Raw genomic sequence first — 20,318 nt, 5'->3', positions numbered from 1 at the left:
AGATGCTCTAAAAGAGGCGTTTTTAGCTTATATATTGCGTACAAAAGTCGTGGGCCAAAGTTCTCATATTCCTAATCCGACTTGGCTATAGGGATTGATGCTGGGGTGGATGCGTCGCATCCACCTCGTCCTCCACTTCTCAGCTTCGCATGCTAGGGTGGATGCGTCGCATCCACCTTTTGTTCCTCCTTCTCAGCTTTGCCTAGGTGCGGATGCTATGGCGGATGCTATGTGCCGACTTCACTGCTAAGGGTGCACGAAATCCAACCCCTCTTCCTCTACCTAGAGCACCTTTTCTTTATATTTTTGTACTCCAAACACCCTAATTCATCACACACAACTCAATTAGTCATAAAACCAATAATTAAACCATGTTGGGCATTTTAAAGATCAAATAGCATCAAAAAGCGGTTAAAATATGGGTAAAGTAACATCAACACATATCGAAATATGCCCAACATCACCACCCCACACTTAAACCTTTGTTCGTCCTCGAACAAACCATCACTATAGTAGACGAAACAAAATTAAGCTCTTATCATTCAAAGCATACTACACCTATGACCATGGTCATTTGCCACAACTAGGCTCTAGAATATGCATCATATGCACTTACCTTTACTTGTGTCATTCTTTTAAAAATATTCAAACAAAGACAACATGCTCACAACAATCCTAGCCTCAAAAACCGACTCAATGTCACAATGCACTCATGGCTTGAACACCCAACATCATAGAGAAGTCCAATAACGTTACCTATCCCTCGTGAAACCATGTGCCCTCACAACAAGAACAAGAGAGCGAGTTCAATCCACACATTCGAATCTCATGATCAAATATTTTAATGACTCACATATATCAAAGAAAATCGCTCACTCTCACAGAGAAGTCACATGCATGCAATTGGTACCATATGCTTGCCCTTAATGTAAATCTCTACTAATGTAAGCTCGCTCGATCTAAAATCAATTAGGACTTTTTCATGATTGTAATGTGGGCTAAGGGAAAGGTAGGATATATTTTAGGAATAGTGACTCAACCTCCTAAGCACTTTAACACATCACCAAATAACTTAAGCGCAAATTCTTCAACACCACTTCAATTTCACAAATAATATCACCCCAATAATATTTTCTCTTTCTTTAAGCACTACTTTAATTCATACCCACTAGCAAGAACAAGACAACAATTTATTCATCTATATTTTTCTTTCTTTTTTTCCAGATTTTTCTCTTCTTTTTTTTTTCTTTTAATTTCCGCTAGTGGTGTATTATTTTACAAAATAAGTGCACCCTTCTTTCTTTCATTGGTTCCACTCAAAAGTCACCCCACACTTAGTCCCTTCTTACTTCTTTTAGCGCTCATCTAACAATTAAAGTGCTTTAAGAGGTAAAAAGATCAAAACAATATCAATTAAAAATAAAAAGGGTATAGGCTTGTAATGTGGGTACCAAATAAAAGGTCTACAGGCTCAAAAGGGTTAACTAGGGATAGATTTTATTTATGATAAGTACTAAGCTCAAAGAGATCAAAGAAAGCCTAAAATCATTTTTCAAACCGAGCATCACCTAAAATTTCGCTTCAACTCACATACCGGGCAAGTTCTAGACACAAGTACAATACATGGACAACACAAAAACCTCACCACACATGGCACATGACTCACTAAAGACGATCACATTCCGACTCTCAAGCAATGCAAGTATTCACGGAGCCACGAGATATTAAGTATTAAACACAAGGTGAACATAAGTCATGTAAACGAGACATAGGCGCCACAAAACATGCTATCCAATTTAACAAGGCATCATCAATAAATTCAAATCATACAGAAGATACTACACATGCCAAAGCATAAATATGTTACTATCAAACAAGTCAAAGGCGCCTAGGTTCATCATTCTTGCTCCTTTTATTCCCTAAATTCCTAATCTACTCAGAAAGAAAAAAGCTACCTGGTTCAAACTACATCCCATGGAAAAGAACCGAGGCACAAAGAAAAATCACAGGGGATTATTACTACCTAAAGAAAGCTAAAAGACATATTTTGAATTTTTGTTTAGACTTTAATCCCTCAAGAAAATTGTCTAGGAGATCAATCATCGGGAAAAGTCCAATTTTTCTACTTTTTTCGTTTTTTTTTTTTCACAAAAGCTACTACACTTAAGAATGAGTACTACAACTAAGCTAAAATAGCACAGAAACTCATCCAAACGATCTCCTCACCCCACACTTAAAATTTTGCAATGTCCTCGATGCATACTATAAATAATAAGAGGGTAAACGAGACTCCCTGGTAAGTCAAAGGCCGAAGCAATAGCGGCTCACGAGGTACTCAGACTTTTCCCAGATATCGTCCTTTGTGTGGGCACCCCACACTTAGTCCTCACCATCTAGCTCGCTTTTGCACTCTTCTAATGGTTTTGCTTCCTATGCTCATAATCCTACAAAATAAAAATAAATACTACAAAATAATAAAAATAAAATAAAATAAAATGTAAACAAAAATAAAAGAAAGCAGTAAAGCTGGGTTGCCTCCCAACAAGCGCCTGATTTAACGTAGCGGCACGACGTGAATCACTTTTTGCCTCCACCTCGAACTTATGAATTGAGCCCCTAACATGGCATCCAGTTTGCGGCTATGCTCCAGTGGTGGGGCTACAATGATAACCAGGCCAAGTAATAAATTTTTCACTCTACACTTCTCGGCCTTTAGATGAGGAATGTATTTTTTGCTTTTTGGCATGACAAATTCAAGAATACAAGCACTCTCATCCTCACTCTTTGACTCCCCCATAGGCTCAGATGTCTTGATTACTATCTTACTATCTAAACACAATGTGGAAAAATGATTGGAATGAGGACCAATACGCCCTAACTCTAGAATTGTATTACTCTTTACATCCTCATATTTACATACACAAGAATCTTCAAATATAACATTATCTACTTCCTCACATGGCTCTAGTGTACTTTTCTCAACATGGGCATTATCAACAAAAATATTCTCGAGTGATTGGTTCTCCACTTTTAGCTCCTCAATTTGGCGTATAAGCTCATTTTCAGCTTTACACAACTCATTACTGTTTTGTTGGGCGTTAGACGCATCAACCTTTGTATTCAATTGAGCCTCTAAGTAGTGAATAGTAGTACCAAATTTATCGATCTCTTGTCCCAATTTGGCTCTTCCTTCTATAAAGTATCTCATCTCATTTGTAATTTCCTCACGTTGAGCCTCATATATTTCTAATCTTTCGGATTGTTCCACCAGCGACATATGGCTCAAAATCTCCACTTTTTCAAAATTATCTGTTTGCTGGTACTCGCTCTCTTCATTCAATTCTTCCATATTGGCCTTCATTCTTGTGATTGCTGCCCTCATTCTTTTCATATCTTTTTTGAGTTCATCCTGTTGCTCTGCTACTTGCCTCAGAATATCCCTAATATATGCATCAGGCTCCATATCCTGCACTTCATTGCCCCTATCAAACTCAGAAACATCATTAGAAAGATCATAATAAGGGCTCAGAGAAGGATGAACAGGATTAGGACAACCATCCCAATGGCCATTGTCGGGTCCAAACACACTCACGCAAGTATACGTGGTCGTCAAGTAATAAAGTAGTGAATAAAGTATCGTTCCCACGAAGACTTATGATTAACTTTTGACTAATTCAAACTCGAATAGCTTATTGATTCAAGATATTTCTAACAAAATATATAATTTTCTAAATTACTACCTAAAGACTATCAAATAATGAATTGCTAAGAATTAAACACAACACTTAAATAGTTTTGAATAACAATCAATAGGATATAATATTCCAGGGTCACGGGTTATCTAACATTCATGTTGCATTCTTAGTTTAAAATAACTAAATGATTTATCTGAATTGTTGATTCACAGGGTTAATTTCACTCGTAAGAATCTGTCGAGTTCTTACTCGCCTATTCAAGTTAACTTAATACCTATATGTCTATGGAATTAAGTTTAACAAGAACGCATTTACAATTCCTGTATTGCAACCGAGTAAGGCAATTAGGTATATGTCTATCCTAATTGCGAATCCGTTCCCCGATGCCCGGGTTTGAGAACTTACTCTATTTACTTCTATATGCAATCTAGGGTTCCCACTTTCGAGTTCAACTCTAGATTCGTAGATAGTATTTCACTGTTAGCTACTCAGCAAAATAATTAAAAACAGAATTAAATAAATAACCCAATATGATAAACTCAACGTCGTCAAATTAAACTTCAAACATCAACATTCATGTATACCCATGACCCTAGAACAATAGGGTTCTTAGCCACTCATATTCAGGCAATCATCCAAAATTTCATAAGAGTGCATAAGAATCAATCAAAGAAAGAGAGAATAAGAACTCAAGACGAATTCCGTGGTTTTAGAACTTGGTTATAGCTTCTCCCCCTTCTTCTGATCTCTCCTCCCTAAAAAAAGCGTTTTTAAGCTTATATATTGCGTCCAAAAGTCGTGGGCTAGAGTTCTCCTAACCCTAGTCCAAATCGGCTTCAGGGGTTGATGCTAAGGTGGATGCGACGCATCCACCTCGTCCTCCATTTCTTAACTTTGCATGTGAGGGTGGACGCGACGCATCCACCTTCTCTTCTACTTCCCAGTTTTGCATGCGAGGGTGGATGCGACGCATCCACCCTTCTCTTCTACTTCCCAGTTTCGGATGCTATGGCGGACGCTATGGGCCGACTTCACTGCTAAGGGTGCACGAAAGATGATGTTTTTCTAGGTTGGATGCGACGCATCCAACCCTTCTTCCTCTGGCTAGACCACCTTTTCTTCATATTTTGCACTCCAAACACCTTAAATCGTCACACATAACTTAATTAGTCATAAAACCAATAATTAAACCATGTTGGGAATTTTAAAGATCAAATAACATCAAAAAGTGGTTAAAACATGGGTAAAGTAATATCAACACATATCGAAATATGCCAAACATCACTACCCCACACTTAACCTTTGTTCGTCCTCGAACAAACCATCCTATAGTAGACGAAACACAATTAAGCTCTTATCATTCAAAGCACACTGCACCTATGACCGTGGTTATTTACAACAATTAGGCTCTAGGCTATGCATCACATACCCTTCCCTTTACTTATGCCCTTCTTTAAAAATATTCAAACAAGTCAGCATGCTCATAACAGTCCTAGCCTCAAAAACCGACTCATTGTCACAATGTACTCGTGGCTTGAACACCCAACATCCTAGAGAAGTCTAATAATGTTACATATCCCTCTTGAAACCATGTGCCCTCACAAAAATAAAGAAAGTCAAATCAATCCACACATTCGAATCTCATGCTCATATATCAACGAAAATCGCTCACTCTCACAAAAAAAATCACATGTATGTAATTGGTACCATAAGCTTGCCCTTAATGTAAATCTCTACTAATGTAAGCTCGCTCGATCTAAAATCAATTAGGACTTTTTCATGGTTGTAATGTGGGCTAAGGGACGGGTAGGATATATTTTAGGAATAGTGACTCAACCTCCTAAGCACTTTAACACATCACCAAATAACTTAAGCGCAAATTCTTCAACCCCACTTCAATTTCACAAATAATATCACCCTCAACAATATTTTCTCTTTCTTTAAGCATTACTTTACTTCATACCCACTAGCAAGAACAAAACAACAATTTATTCATCTATATTTATTCCAAATTATTATTATTATTATTATTATTTTTTTCTCTTTTTTTTTTTTTTTCGCTAGTGGTGTATTATTTTACAAAACAAGTGCACCTTTCTTCCTTTCATTGGTTTCACTCAAAGGCCACCCCACACTTAGTTCCTTCTTACTTCTTTTAGCGCTCATCTAACAATTAAAGTGCTTTAAGAGGTAAAAGGATCAAAACAATATCAATTCCAAATAAAAAGGGTATAGGTTTGTAATGTGGGTACCAAATAAAAGTCAATAGGCTCAAATTGGTTAACTAGGGATAAATTTTATTTATGATAAGTACTAAGCTCAAAAAGATCAAAGAAAGCCTAAAATCATTTTTCAAACCGAGCATCACCTAAAATTTCGCTTCAACTCACATACCGGGCAAGTTCTAGACACAAGTACAATACATGGACTACACAAAAAATCTCACCACACATGGCACATGACTCATTAAGGACAGTCACATTCCGACTCTCAAACAATGCAAGTATTCACGAAGCCACGAGATATTAAACATTAAGCGCAAAGTGAACATAAGTCATGTAAACGAGACATAGGTATCACAAACATGCTATCCAATACATGAAGGCTTCATGATCAATTTCAAAACATAGGAGAGGCCCTACATATGCCAAAGCCTGAATATGCTACTATCAAACAAGTCAATGGCGCTTAGGTTCATCATTCTTCCTCCTTTTATTTCCTAAATTCCTAATCTACTCGAAAAGAAAAAAAAACTACCCGGTTCAAACTACATCCCATGGAAAAGAACCGAGGCACAAAAAAAAACCACAGGGAATTATTACTACTTACAAAGATACTATATATATATATATATATATATATATATATATATATATATATATATATATATATATATATATATATTTATTTATTTTTTTTACTTCAAGAATAAACTGAGAGTTACTCCATATAGATGAATTTACTGCTATTATATGCCATTAATCCAGTGAATATTTTAGTACATTCATCCATACAACAAAATATGAATAGCCCCCCACCCCACACTTAGGAATGTGCGTTGTCCCCAATGCACACAAACAAGGTAAAGTAGGGTGAGAAGAACTCCCTCAAGTCAAGGTGGAGGGCTCATCCGCAGTCTGTGGAAGAGCATCTGCATCCATAGCATTCATCATGACCCCCTCGGCCTTTCAACATCATCCTCACGCATAGGGAGAACTGTCATTGTCCTATCATCAACAACTGGAGCTGATTCTGTAGCAGGTGTTACAGAGACCTCAGTAGGCCTGTTGTGTGGAGCCTCAGTGACTATAGGAGGAACAGGAGTGGATGGTCCGGCAGTGGATGATGCAATCAGCTGTGAGATGTCTGTACCTGCACATTGAACCAGAGCTCTGAGGAGTAATGATATCTCCTTCATCATCGTGGCCTGCTCGGTCTGAACTCGGCTTAGATCCGCACGAGTCTGTCTCAACTCATCCCTAGTGGCACTCAACTCGACACGAGTCGCTATCAGCTCAGCCCTGTTCTCTTGCATATCTGCTTGCATCTGCTCAAATAATTGTTGAATGGTGAGCTTAGAAGACCTTCCCTTGTTCGGCTCTAGAACATGAGTGACATCGTATGGTCCTGGAGCTTTAGCCTCAATGTCGTCATTCTCCTTGTCCCATAGTACTCCCATCTCTGTCAAGAAAGCCGATAGGGTATTAGCAAAGAACAGCCTCCACTTGTAATTCATCCTGGTGCGCTGCATTTGATCATGCATGATGGCTCCTAAGTTGAGCGGTATCCCCTCTAATAAAGCATATAATACTAGTGCGCGGTGACGAGGGACATCAGTTTTGTGTTGGCATGGCATCAGGCGGTTACATATGAAATTTAAAGCCACACGTGCTAACGCACTCATGAATTCCTTGGCTATAGAGTGGTACTCCATACTCCCATGCTTCCATTCTGCATCCTTCCTGGTAGGGCATAGGACAGACTTAATGTGTGCATAATCTGGTGTTTTGCATATGGAGTCAAACCTATCTGTAAGTGTGTGTGGCACCCTTAAGAAGTTATTCAGAGCTTCAGCTGACACATTAATATCTACCCCTCTTACTCGCACAATGTTTCCCCTGGCGTGACGCCAATTGGCGTAAAGCTCTCTAACAATGGTGAGGTTAGCTTTGCCGTGACCTTTCAAGATGGGTCCCCATTGTTGCACCTCTCGAATTGATTTTAGAAACTCTGAGTACTTTTTCTTAAGTGTTCCGATGTTGATCGGCTTTTCCGGAATATACTTCTTTGAAACCAGTATCTTCTTATAGGCTCGGAATGCCTTCTCATTAACAAAGTTTTTCTCCCAAGCAACTCGGTCTATGGGTTCACCCTGATCTTCATCACTCATGTTGACATGTAGGAGGTCATTATCCGAATCGGATTCGGACTCAGATTCTGTAGTAATCTTCTCCTTCCCTTTATCAGTCGGATCACTCTTTTTGGAGGCTTTTCTTTGGTATGTCACAGGCTCTCTTATCTCTATTCCTTTGTTGGGTGTAATACCCTTCTTCACTGTCCTCCTGACTAATGTTTCCTCTTCCTCTTCCTCTGAATCATCACTTAACTGCCTAGGCAGCAGTTCCATTTCCTTCTCCGTCCGCTTCCTTTTTTTCTGTGGATTTGGGTCGCCTGCTGCCCTTCCGGTAGGCTTTTTGGGCGGTTGCTTGTTACCATCTTTGTCTTGTTGCTTGGATGGTTTACTCACTGCTGTCATTTTACGAATCTAAGTACCTGCAATGCAAAGAAATCAACAATTAGCATATGAAACAGCGAAGTTCAGCTTTAAAGCAGTTGCAACAGCTTGCACGTCCAATTATTCGTAAAGTCATGCCATTCAATACTTCATGGAATTATAGCTCATGGCTTTCAGCAAGTATGTGATAACTCTCTTTAATTTTTTACAAATAAGCATTGCGCTATATAGATATCGTTATACCCAATATGAGGTCTATCCTAGCAACGCTCACTAACCACGGTCAATTTCACATAGCACCACACTCGACCCCACACCTATTCTCAAGCATATACCAATGTTGCTCGGTTACTCAGACTTCACCGACGCCTAAATTTTCCTCATGGACAATTCGTCGAACATGTGATATGCAACAAGTGTGCCTAGTTCATTCTATCAGTTGGGTAATGCGACTACCCTCCCAAAATTTGACGAGATGAAGGGAATTATAGTTTATCATCTCGCAACCATTACAACTACCCAGAACGACAGCCCTAAACCCCAGGCTTTGTCAGTTCCTTTCTTAATTATATGTGTGATATTTGAAATTGCAAAACCTACTTGTTGCTACCATTGAGAGAGGGAAGAGAGAAGAATTAGGAGAGAAGCCAAAGACAGAACGAAGAAGATGATGCGTACCTGTCGCGTTTGTATGCTTCGCAAGTTGAATTAAAGAGATTTGTATGCGTTTGTATGCGTCGCAAGTTCGATTAACGAATTTGTATGCGTCGCGTTTTTTACTTTTTTTTTTTTAAGATGTGTTAAAATATATAGTACTTACCTGTGCGTGCGAGCTTAGACGCGACGCATCCCCTCTTCTTCCTTCAAAATTTGTTGGACGCGACACGGACGCGATAGGCAGACTTCACTGCCTTGATCAATTGGCCCGTCAATTTTTTTTATGCTGAGGGGGATGCGACGCATCCGCCTCGTTTTCTCATATCTGGACAAAAAATTTTTTTTTTTATTTTTATTTTTTATACATACAAGATCTAATTCCTACAAAACAATGAACTAACTAACTTGGGTGGCCTCCCAAGAAGCGCCTGATTTAACGTCGCGGCACGACGCAACATGTTCTTCATGCCTCCACTAAATCCATCGTGGTCTTGTGATGTGCAATGTCACCACCCCAATAGTGTTTTACTCTTTGGCCATTTACCAAGAATGTCGCCTTGGACCCCTTATCACACAATTCTATCGCACCATGAGGTTTCACACTAACCACTTCAAACGGACCCGACCATCGAGATTTAAGCTTTCCTGGAAAAAGCTTTAGCCTTGAATTAAACAGTAGAATTTCTTGACCTGGTTCAAACTCACGATGTTGGATATGCTTATCATGCCATTTTTTGGTCTTCTCTTTATACAATTTGGCATTTTCATACGCATGCAATCGAAACTCATCAAGCTCGTTGAGTTGTAGCAATCTCTTCTCACCGGCCAAGTCCATCTCCATATTTAGCTTTTTAATCGCCCAATATGCTTTGTGTTCAAGCTCGACGGGCAGATGGCAGGCCTTCCCATAAACCAACCTGTACGGAGAAGTACCTATTGGGGTCTTGTATGCAGTGCGATATGCCCATAATGCGTCATCCAGCTTCCCGTCCCAGTCCTTTCTATTCATACTTACTGTCTTTTCCAAAATCTGCTTTACCTCTCTGTTGGAAACTTCTACTTGACCACTCGTTTGGGGATGATAGGCAGTGAAAACTTTGTGCTTAACTCCGTATTTTGCAAGAATATTATTCAGCAATTTGTTACAAAAGTGAGTTCCCCCGTCGCTTATCAACACTCTTGGAGTCCCAAAACGTGTGAAGATGTGCTTCTTCACAAAGCTTACCACTACCTTTGCGTCATTAGTAGGAAGAGCAATGGCCTCCACCCACTTAGAGACATAGTCGACCGCCACCAAGATGTATCTGTGCCCGTTAGAATATGGGAATGGTCCCATGAAATCAATCCCCCAAACATCAAAAAGTTCTACTGCCAGAATATTTTGCAAGGGCATCTCGTGCTTCCTCGTGATAGTTCCGGTTCTTTGGCATCTATCACAATTTTTAACGAAGGCATGTGCATCCTTAAACAATTTTGGCCAATAAAAACCTGATTGTAGCACTTTTTGGGCGGTTCTATCCCCGCCGTGATGACCTCCATATGGCGAAGCATGGCAGTCATGCAGTATAGCCTTCATCTCTTCCTCAGGAACACACCTTCTCACCAACTGATCTGCACACTGCCTATATAAGAATGGCTCATCCCACATGTAGAACCTTACATCATGTAAGAATCTTCTTCTATTGTCAGGTGTCCATTCTAGTGGCGTCACCCCACTTGCAATAAAATTCACATAATCTGCATACCATGGGGCTTCACCTGAGGTGACTGCTAATATTTGCTCATCCGGAAATGTTTCTTTGATTGACCCTCCTTCAGCTACATGGTCCCGACTTTCTAATCTGGACAAATGATCGGCCACTTGATTTTCTGTCCCTTTTCGATCTCGGATCTCTAAGTCAAATTCTTGCAAGAGGAGGACCCAACGAATCAGCCTCGGCTTGGCGTCTTTCTTTTCAAATAAGTATCTGATAGCTGAATGATCTGTGTAGACGATGACTTTGGTTCCCACTAGATAGGATCTGAACTTGTCAAACGCCCACACCACTGCAAGCAACTCCTTTTCAGTAACTGTATAATTCATCTGAGCTGGATTCATAGTTTTGCTTGCATAATAAATGGAGTGAAAGACTTTATCCCTCCTTTGCCCCAACACCGCTCCGATTGCTATGTCACTTGCATCGCATATCAACTCAAATGGTTGTGCCCAATCGGGGCCAATGATAATTGGTGCAGTCACCAATCTTCCCTTCAGCTCCTCAAATGCTTTCAGACATGCATTATCAAACTTGAAGGTAACATCTTTCTCTAGAAGCCTGCACAAAGGAGAAGAAATTTTCGAAAAATCTTTAATGAAACGACGATAAAAACCTGCATGACCCAAGAAACTGCGAATGCCTTTGATGGATGTCGGTGGGGGCAATTTTTCAATCATCTCCACCTTTGCTTTATCCACCTGTAGACCATCTTTTGAAACCTTGTGCCCCAAAACTATACCTTCACGTACCATGAAATGGCACTTTTCCCAGTTTAGCACCAAGTTCGTCTCTTCACACCTAGCTAGCACTTTATCAAGGTTCATCAAACAACTATCAAAAGAACATCCAAACACAGAAAAATCGTCCATGAATACTTCTACAAATCTTTCAACCATGTCAGTAAAAATAGCCATCATACACCTTTGAAAAGTCGCAGGTGCATTACAAAGACCGAAGGGCATTCTCTTGAACGCATACGTGCCATAAGGACATGTAAATGTAGTTTTCTCTTGGTCTTCTGGGGCTATAGCAATCTGATTATACCCCGAATAACCGTCCAGGAAACAGTAGTATTCCTGCCCAGCTAATCTATCAAGCATTTGGTCAAGAAAGGGAAGGGGAAAGTGGTCTTTCCGGGTGGCATTGTTCAGTTTTCTATAATCTATGCAAATTCTCCATCCAGTGACAGTTCTTGTAGGAATTAAGTCATTATTTTCATTAACTACTACGGTTATCCCCCCTTTCTTCGGCACACATTGAACGGGGCTTACCCATTTACTATCAGAGATTGGAAATACAATACCTGCATCAAGCCACTTAATCACTTCTTTTCTTACCACTTCTTTCATGATTGGATTTAGTCGGCGTTGGTGCTCTACACTTGGCTTGTGTCCGTCCTCCACGAGGATTTTGTGCATGCAGAAAGCTGGACTAATGCCTTTAATGTCAGACATTGTCCACCCAATTGCTCGCTTGTGCTCACGTAGCACCCTTAATAGCTTTTCTTCCTGTAATTTAGACAAGTGAGAAGAAATAATGATAGGTAAAGTGTCAGAACTTCCCAAATAAGCATATTGAAGGTGAGGGGGTAGGGGTTTAAGTTCCAATTTTGGAGCTTTTTCAATTGACGGCTTTGGTGGGGGGCCACTTGGCCTATTCAGGGGCTCAAACGGGATTATTCCTTGCATGTAAGCACATGATGCATCTAGGATATGCATCATCTCCTCAACCTCATCATCCATCTCCAAGCTATCAAACATCATGATTGCTTTTTCTAGATAATCGTCTAGATATACACTCGTGTCAAGAAGTTTCTCATCCACCTCCATAACAGATATCATAGAGAGCTCCTCATAGTGGCGGGGAAGTTGGATTGCTTTGTAGACATTGAAGACTGCTTCCTCGTTGTCCACTCTCATAATCATTTTCCCTTCTCTCACTTTAATTATTGCATCGCCAGTAGCCAAGAGAGGTCGTCCCAATATGATTGGAACTTGTTCATCAGCCTCGAAGTCTAGAATAATGAAGTCAGCTGGGAAGATGAATTTTCCAATTTGCAGCAGCACATCTTCAATCACTCCTTCGGGGTAGGCTATGGACCTATCAGCTAATTGCAACATCACAGTGGTTGGTCTCGGAGCTCCCAGACCCAATTGCTTAAACAAGGATAAAGGCATCAGATTTATGCTTGCACCCAAATCACAAAGAGCACGTCCCACGTCAATATTACCGATTCGCACTGGAATGGTGAAGCTGCCAGGATCCTTAAGCTTTTGGGGAAGCTTGTTTTGGACCCTTGATGTGCACTCCTCAGTAAGTGCAACCGTCTCGAACTCAGTCAATTTCCTCTTGTGAGCCACTATGTCTTTTATGTACTTAGCATACTTTGGAATTTCACGAAGTACATCCACTAATGGAATATTTAATTGAACCTGACTCAACATAGAGAGAAATTTGTTGAACATGCGATCGTCATTCTTTTTCTGCAATCTTTGGGGGAAAGGTGGTGGTGGCCTTGTAACCTCCATTCGCTCTGAACTTGCATCATTTTCCTTTGACTCTTGTATTGCCTTAGGTGTCAGCTCCCCCTCAGGTATAGGTTTTTCCTTTATCTTCTTTGGCACTTCCTCTAGTTCCCTCCCGTTTCTAAGTGTAACTACATTAACTTGAGGGTTCTTCTCTGTATCACTGGGAAGTGAGCCTGTAGGTCTAGTATTTTGGTTTGCTGCTAACTGCCCCATTTGCCTCTCAAGATTTCTGAAATCGGTCCTGAGCTGTTGATTGTCTAGCAACAACTTTTTCAGCAAGTCATTCGTACTTTCTTCCATTTGTTGGGGTGGCTTCTGAGGTTGAGTAAAATTTCCTTGAGGCCTATACTGATTCTGATTCTGTTGATTTCCGCCCCATGAGAAGTTAGGATGATTCCTCCAGTTTGGGTTGTAAGTGTTCCCATATTGTGCATGTTGATTCATAGAACCTCTGTTTTGTTGCCCCACATAGTATATAGATTCAGGATTCGTGGGGCACATGTCAATCATATGACTGTCTCCGCATAGTTCGCAACAAATAGACATCTGCTGTACATGTTGCATTTGTTGTGTTGTCATTCTATTCATCTGATTTGCCAATTTTGCTATATCGGCTCTCATGGCGGAAAAGTCATCAAGCTCAATCAACCCGGCTGCCTTCTGTTTAATTCCCCTTCTTGAATCCCCCTCTCCTTGCCAATTATGGTCATTAGCAGTGAAGTTATTTAGCAAGAGTTGTATTTCACTATACGGCCTTGCCATGCAACTACCCCCACAAGCTGAGTCAAGATTCATCTTTGATGCTTCATCTAACCCATCAACAAAAGTGTGACCCAATACCTCATCAGTTTGACAATGATGCGGGCAGTCTCTGAGTAGCTTCTTGTATCTTTCCCAAGCTTGACGAAGTGTCTCGCCATCCCGTTGTTGGAACCCAAGAATTTGGCTCCTCAGCGACTTTGTCTTCTTAGTTGGGAAAAACTTGATCAGGAATTTCCTTGCTAGATCATCCCAAGTGTGGATAGAGTTCGCGGGCTCCTTTTGCAACCATTCCTTAGCTTCCCCCAACAGTGAAAAAGGAAATAGTGTCAGCCTGACATAGTCCTTGGAAACGTTCGGATAATTGTAAGTGTCCGTAATTTCCAAGAAGTTCTGAATATGCCTCTGCGGGTCCTCATGAGATAGACCCACATATTGTCCTGTGGACTGAATCAGCTGTACCATGTACTGTTTGAGTTCAAAATGCCCAGTGATATCAGGCTTCACAATAGCCTGAGTCATATTCGCAAGATTGGGCCTTGCGGCTTCAATCACCGGACGCTCTTCATTGCCTGCCATCTCTATTGGCTGTGGTTGAACTGCGATGTCCAACTCTCTTTCTATTGTCGTTCTAGCTTCGAGTTCCCTTCTCACTCTATGTAGTGTTCGCTCGATTTCTGGATTAAGAGGAATGAGGTTGTTTGCACTTCTACTCCTCTGCATTCGAGAGAAGATCCTGCGTTGACACAAACAAGGCAAACTGAAAATTAAAACTTGAAAAAATATCTAATAAAAGCTTAACTTGGTCACGTAGCTAATTTCTAAGTCCCCGGCAACGGCGCCAAAAACTTGTCGGGTCCAAACACACTCACGCAAGTATACGTGGTCATCAAGTAATAAAGTAGTGAATAAAGTATCGTTCCCACGAAGACTTATGATTAACTTTTGACTAATTCAAACTCGAATAGCTTATTGATTCAAGATATTTCTAACAAAATATATAATTTTCTAAATTACTACCTAAAGACTATCAAATAATGAATTGCTAAGAATTAAACACAACACTTAAATAGTTTTGAATAACAATCAATAGGATATAATATTCCAGGGTCACGGGCTATCTAACATTCATGTTGCATTCTTAGTTTAAAATAACTAAATGATTTATCTGAATTGTTGATTCACAGGGTTAATTTCACTCGTAAGAATCTGTCGAGTTCTTACTCGCCTGCATAAGAATCAATCAAAGAAAGAGAGAATAAGAACTCAAGACGAATTCCGTGGTTTTAGAACTTGGTTATAGCTTCTCCCCCTTCTTCTGATCTCTCCTCCCTAAAAAAAAGCGTTTTTAAGCTTATATATTGCGTCCAAAAGTCGTGGGCTAGAGTTCTCCTAACCCTAGTCCAAATCGGCTTCAGGGGTTAATGCTAAGGTGGATGCGACGCATCCACCTCGTCCTCCATTTCTTAACTTTGCATGTGAGGGTGGACGCGATGCATCCACCTTCTCTTCTACTTCCCAGTTTTGCATGCGAGGGCGGATGCGACGCATCCACCCTTCTCTTCTACTTCCCAGTTTCGGATGCTATGGCGGACGCTATGGGCCGACTTCACTGCTAAGGGTGCACGAAAGATGATGTTTTTCTAGGTTGGATGCGACGCATCCAACCCTTCTTCCTCTGGCTAGACCACCTTTTCTTCATATTTTGCACTCCAAACACCTTAAATCGTCACACATAACTTAATTAGTCATAAAACCAATAATTAAACCATGTTGGGAATTTTAAAGATCAAATAACATCAAGAAGTGGTTAAAACATGGGTAAAGTAACATCAACACATATCGAAATATGCCAAACATCAGCCATCTTGACCACCACACATATTACAAATATTTCACTCAAAGGATTGAGATTGTGCGCACAAATCGGTCTCGGAAATATTCTGACAATTTTTCCACCAGTGGGGTCTTCCACAATATGGACAAGGATCATCAAAATAAGAATAACCATCATTCGAATAATTTTCATTCCAAGATGCCATGTTAAAATAAATAACAAATACTAACTAAACTAAAAAATGAATAGATAGAAAAAATGTCTAATCTAGAAAAATAGCTAATTTCTAAGTCCCCGGCAACGGCGCCAAAAACTTGTTGGTACCAAACACACTCACGCAAGTATACGCGGTCGTCAAGTAATAAAGAGACTAAAAGTCGGATGTCGAACCCACGAGGACTTATGATTAACTATTAACTAAATTAGACTATCATAATTATCTAAACAAGAATTAAACCTAAAAATATTTGATTCTAAACTAATTAAATAAAAAATATAAATAATGAACTTTGAACAGAGAAAGAGCAGATTTTTATGATATCAATGTAATGAAAACGATCTAGGGTTATGGGCTATCTAACAATCCTATTGTATTCTTAAATTGAATTGGCCGACTAATTTATCTAGCTTATTGGTTGACAGGGTTAATATTGCTCATAAAAATCTGTCGAGTTTTTACTCGCCTATTCAAGCTAACCTAACGCCTATATGTCTATGGAGTTAGAATCAACAAGAACGCATTTATAATTCCTGTAAATCAACCAAGCAAGGCAATTAGGTATATGTCTATCCTAACCACGAATCTGTTTCCCGATGCCCGAGTTCAAGAACTTGCCCTACTCAATCCTGTATGCAATATAGAATTCCCACTTTCGAGTTCAATTCTAGATTCGTAGATAATATTCAATTGGTGATCAAGCAATCAAATAAATAAGCGCAAGATTGAATAAATAAACTAATATGATAAATCAAGAAGTCAAAATCAATATCCGAATAACAATAGTCATGAAAGAACCACAACCCTAGAACGTGAAGTTTAGCTCCATATAGACATGGTAGCCAAACAACAAATCATACAAAGAAACATAAAAATTACTAAGTTTGGTAGGAGAAAGATGAAACTTGATGAATTCCGGCCTCCACAGCTTTGTCGTGGCTTTTTCCCTCTTCCCAATATGTTAGATGCCCTAAAAGAGGCGTTTTTAGCTTATATATTGCGTACAAAAGTCGTGGGCCAAAGTTCTCCTATTCCTAATCCGACTTGGCTACAGGGATTGATGCTGGGGTGGATGCGTCGCATCCACCTCGTCCTCCACTTCTCAGCTTCGCATGCTAGGGTGGATGCGTCGCATCCACCCTTTGTTCCTCCTTCTCAGCTTTGCCTAGGTGCGGATGCTATGGCGGATGCTATGGGCCGACTTCACTGCTAAGGGTGCACGAAATCCAACCCCTCTTCCTCTACCTAGAGCACCTTTTCTTTATATTTTTGTACTCCAAATACCCTAATTCATCACACACAACTCAATTAGTCATAAAACCAATAATTAAACCATGTTGGGCATTTTAAAGATCAAATAGCATCAAAAAGCGGTTAAAATATGGGTAAAGTAACATTAACACATATCGAAATATGCCCAACATCAGCAGCACATCTACAGCTCTGCTATGAGATGCTTTAATCATTGAGCTCGAGATTATTTGATTAGCTCAGAACAGGATTTTTCCATGATATGGATATTGGGATCTAAAAATAGCATGGTGCTTGCAGAAGCTAACAATGCTAAACTTAGTGTACAATAAATCAGACAACAAAAGAAAAATATACTAAATTAGACATAATAATTTATTATTATTTGGTCAATCGATCTACATGTGATTTTTTACTAATATAAAAAAAAGAAAAATAAAAGTTATGAGAGAATAGCCTCCCTTAAACAAAATTGTGGATATTGTTTTTGTTGTTGTGTGACAAGGAAGCCTCAATTTATAGAAGTACAAAACTTCTCTTGGAAGAAAAGGATAAGACATGAATATGATTTAATCCTTTTAGGGTCTTTTTCCCTTCTTCAAGAAAGAGAGTCCTAATAAATTAGAGATTCAGAGCAAGACGATCAAATAAAGATCAATAAACAGTTCCTTACTTTCATTTTAAATGTTTGTTCCTTCTACACAATAAGTCATAGCATACGTGGATTGCCCTTCTTTTATGTGCATTACACAATCACAATCCTTCTGAACTACTAATATTATGTTTGAAGAACTGCCATAAGCCCAACACGAACAAAAAATATTTAAACTTGATTTGGTGGGGTGCGCCAGGCATTGGCCGTAGTGCAACACCAAAACAACGCGCAAAGGCCCGGATAGCAAGTTACCCTGAAGGGCCTTCCCCCTTAAAAAATTGAGTTAATATCGTGTGGACCAATGGCCCACATATCAGATATTAAACTGATAAGTACAGATATTACAGTTGATCTTAGCCAAAAGGCCGAGAAAGGTATGTTTTACTTGGCACATGGGCCTATTCTTTTATAATGCCTCTCAAGTCTCAACTCTCTGTTTTCCAATTTATGTCGATATGCCTTACTATACTACTCCTACTATGACTCTTCTTAGTTCCAAGAAAGGAACTCCTTTGATTTCTTTGTAGTGTAAACCATCCTATCTCTTTCCTAAATAACTTACCCCATAAAAGAAAAGGCAAAAATACAAAATTAGTCGGTCAGCCGAATTTAATTGTATTTTGCTAACCAAAAAGTGTATATTATATATATATATATATATATATATATATATATACCAAAAAAAAAAAAATTGTCGCCTATTATTTTTGGGAGCGGCTCAGAGCATGGGGTCTTATCGAAGCATTTTACTTCATTTGATTAATCGTGCTTATTCCACAACATTACACAATAACAGGAAGAGGGTGCTCATCCATATATTTGCCGTCTTTCCCTAGATTTCAATTTCATAATCATAATTCCATCCTTCCAAAGAAATATAAACCTTTGGAATTTCATAAACTCCCGATTTACATGTTCGAATTTCTCAAGTACGCAAAGAGGAGAGAAAAAGGTGTCAAAGGTAAGAACACTAATGACGGTATATATAAAGTTCAGAGATTTATTTAACATGACGAGCTTAACAAACTATTAGGCCAAGTAATCAAATTAAAACGAAGGTTGATAGAACAAAGTTTTTATTGTATTTACAAAAGATGATTAAAAGAAATACTAGAATGTCAACCTAACATAACTTTTGAATCCCCTTAACTTTTAGTAGCTCTGCCCCTGCTATAGTATACAAAGCTACCTACAAACATAACCTTCAAGGGTGAGTTTAATTCTTATATGTGTTAACACATGTCAAATTAAGATATTTTGTGCTGCTTTAATTATTACATAAAAGTAAATTATTTTTAAATATAAAAAAAATATTTTTTAAAATAGACTAAAAAGAAAATAAATTAATATACATTGACAATATAGATTTCCCATCCGAATTGAGACAGAAGTAGTTCTGATATATATATTATCAAACAATAAGCCCAGAACCAACACCAAAACACTAAAACTTGATTTGGTGGGTGCGCCAGGCCCAGGCAATAGCGCAAGACCGGGGCGACACGCAAAGGCCCAGGTAGCAAGCTACCTTGATGAGTCTTCCCCTTAAAAAATTGAGTTAATATCGTGTGAGCCGATGGCTTACATATCAGATATTAAACTGATAAGAACAGATACTACACTTGATCTTAGCCAAAAGGCCGAGAAAGGTATGCTTTGCTTACCGCTTGAGTCTCTTATTCTATAATGCCTCTCAACTCTCTGTTTTTCATTTTCTATCGATGTGGGATTGACAAACCATATTATATTATTCTTCTTAGTTCCCAGAAAGGAACTCCTTTGCTTTCTTTAAAGGATATCAAAGGGCAAAGTGCAGCTTGTTGAAAAGTGGACCAGCCTCGTAGATTCATATCAGAAGCATGATTTCTGAAAATGAACCACTGTAAACTCTTTTATCTTAAGTACTACTGTGTCATTTATGAAGATGATGCAATTCCTATGTTTTTAGTATATTTCCAGTTTGTTGTTAGTATATTTTTCAGTCTTAATCAATCCGGGAATTAGACATCGATATCAACTAGGATCACAGATAATAAATTTACAAGGATTGTCCATACTATGATTTGATATCACATATACCAACTAATTATCTCTAGTTTTTCATTAATAGACCCATAAGCGCAACTCGAACGGAAAACATTAATACTTCCACCGTCCCAATTTATGTGGTTTCAAGAGTCAAACTTTTAAATTTTGACTGTAAATTCAGACATAAAATCTTTAAATT

The 20,318-nt window shown here is 39.1% G+C and overlaps 2 non-coding genes across 2 annotated transcripts; both read right to left on the bottom strand.

The window, feature by feature from the left end:
- Positions 1–18,273: 18,273 nt before the first annotated feature.
- Positions 18,274–18,469, bottom strand: LOC117278555 (U2 spliceosomal RNA). The gene has a single exon (XR_004508917.1). It is a non-coding gene; the product is annotated as a U2 spliceosomal RNA (small nuclear RNA).
- A 1,080-nt stretch (positions 18,470–19,549) lies between these two features.
- On the bottom strand, positions 19,550–19,744 carry LOC117275447 (U2 spliceosomal RNA). Its single transcript, XR_004505615.1, has one exon. It is a non-coding gene; the product is annotated as a U2 spliceosomal RNA (small nuclear RNA).
- Between the last annotated feature and the right edge of the window lie 574 nt (positions 19,745–20,318).

The sequence above is a fragment of the Nicotiana tomentosiformis genome, chromosome 8 (genome assembly GCF_000390325.3).
Source record: "Nicotiana tomentosiformis chromosome 8, ASM39032v3, whole genome shotgun sequence".
Taxonomy (NCBI): Eukaryota; Viridiplantae; Streptophyta; class Magnoliopsida; order Solanales; family Solanaceae; genus Nicotiana; species Nicotiana tomentosiformis.
Note: the sequence above shows the minus strand (reverse complement) of the source record. Positions and strands in the feature narration are given on the sequence as shown.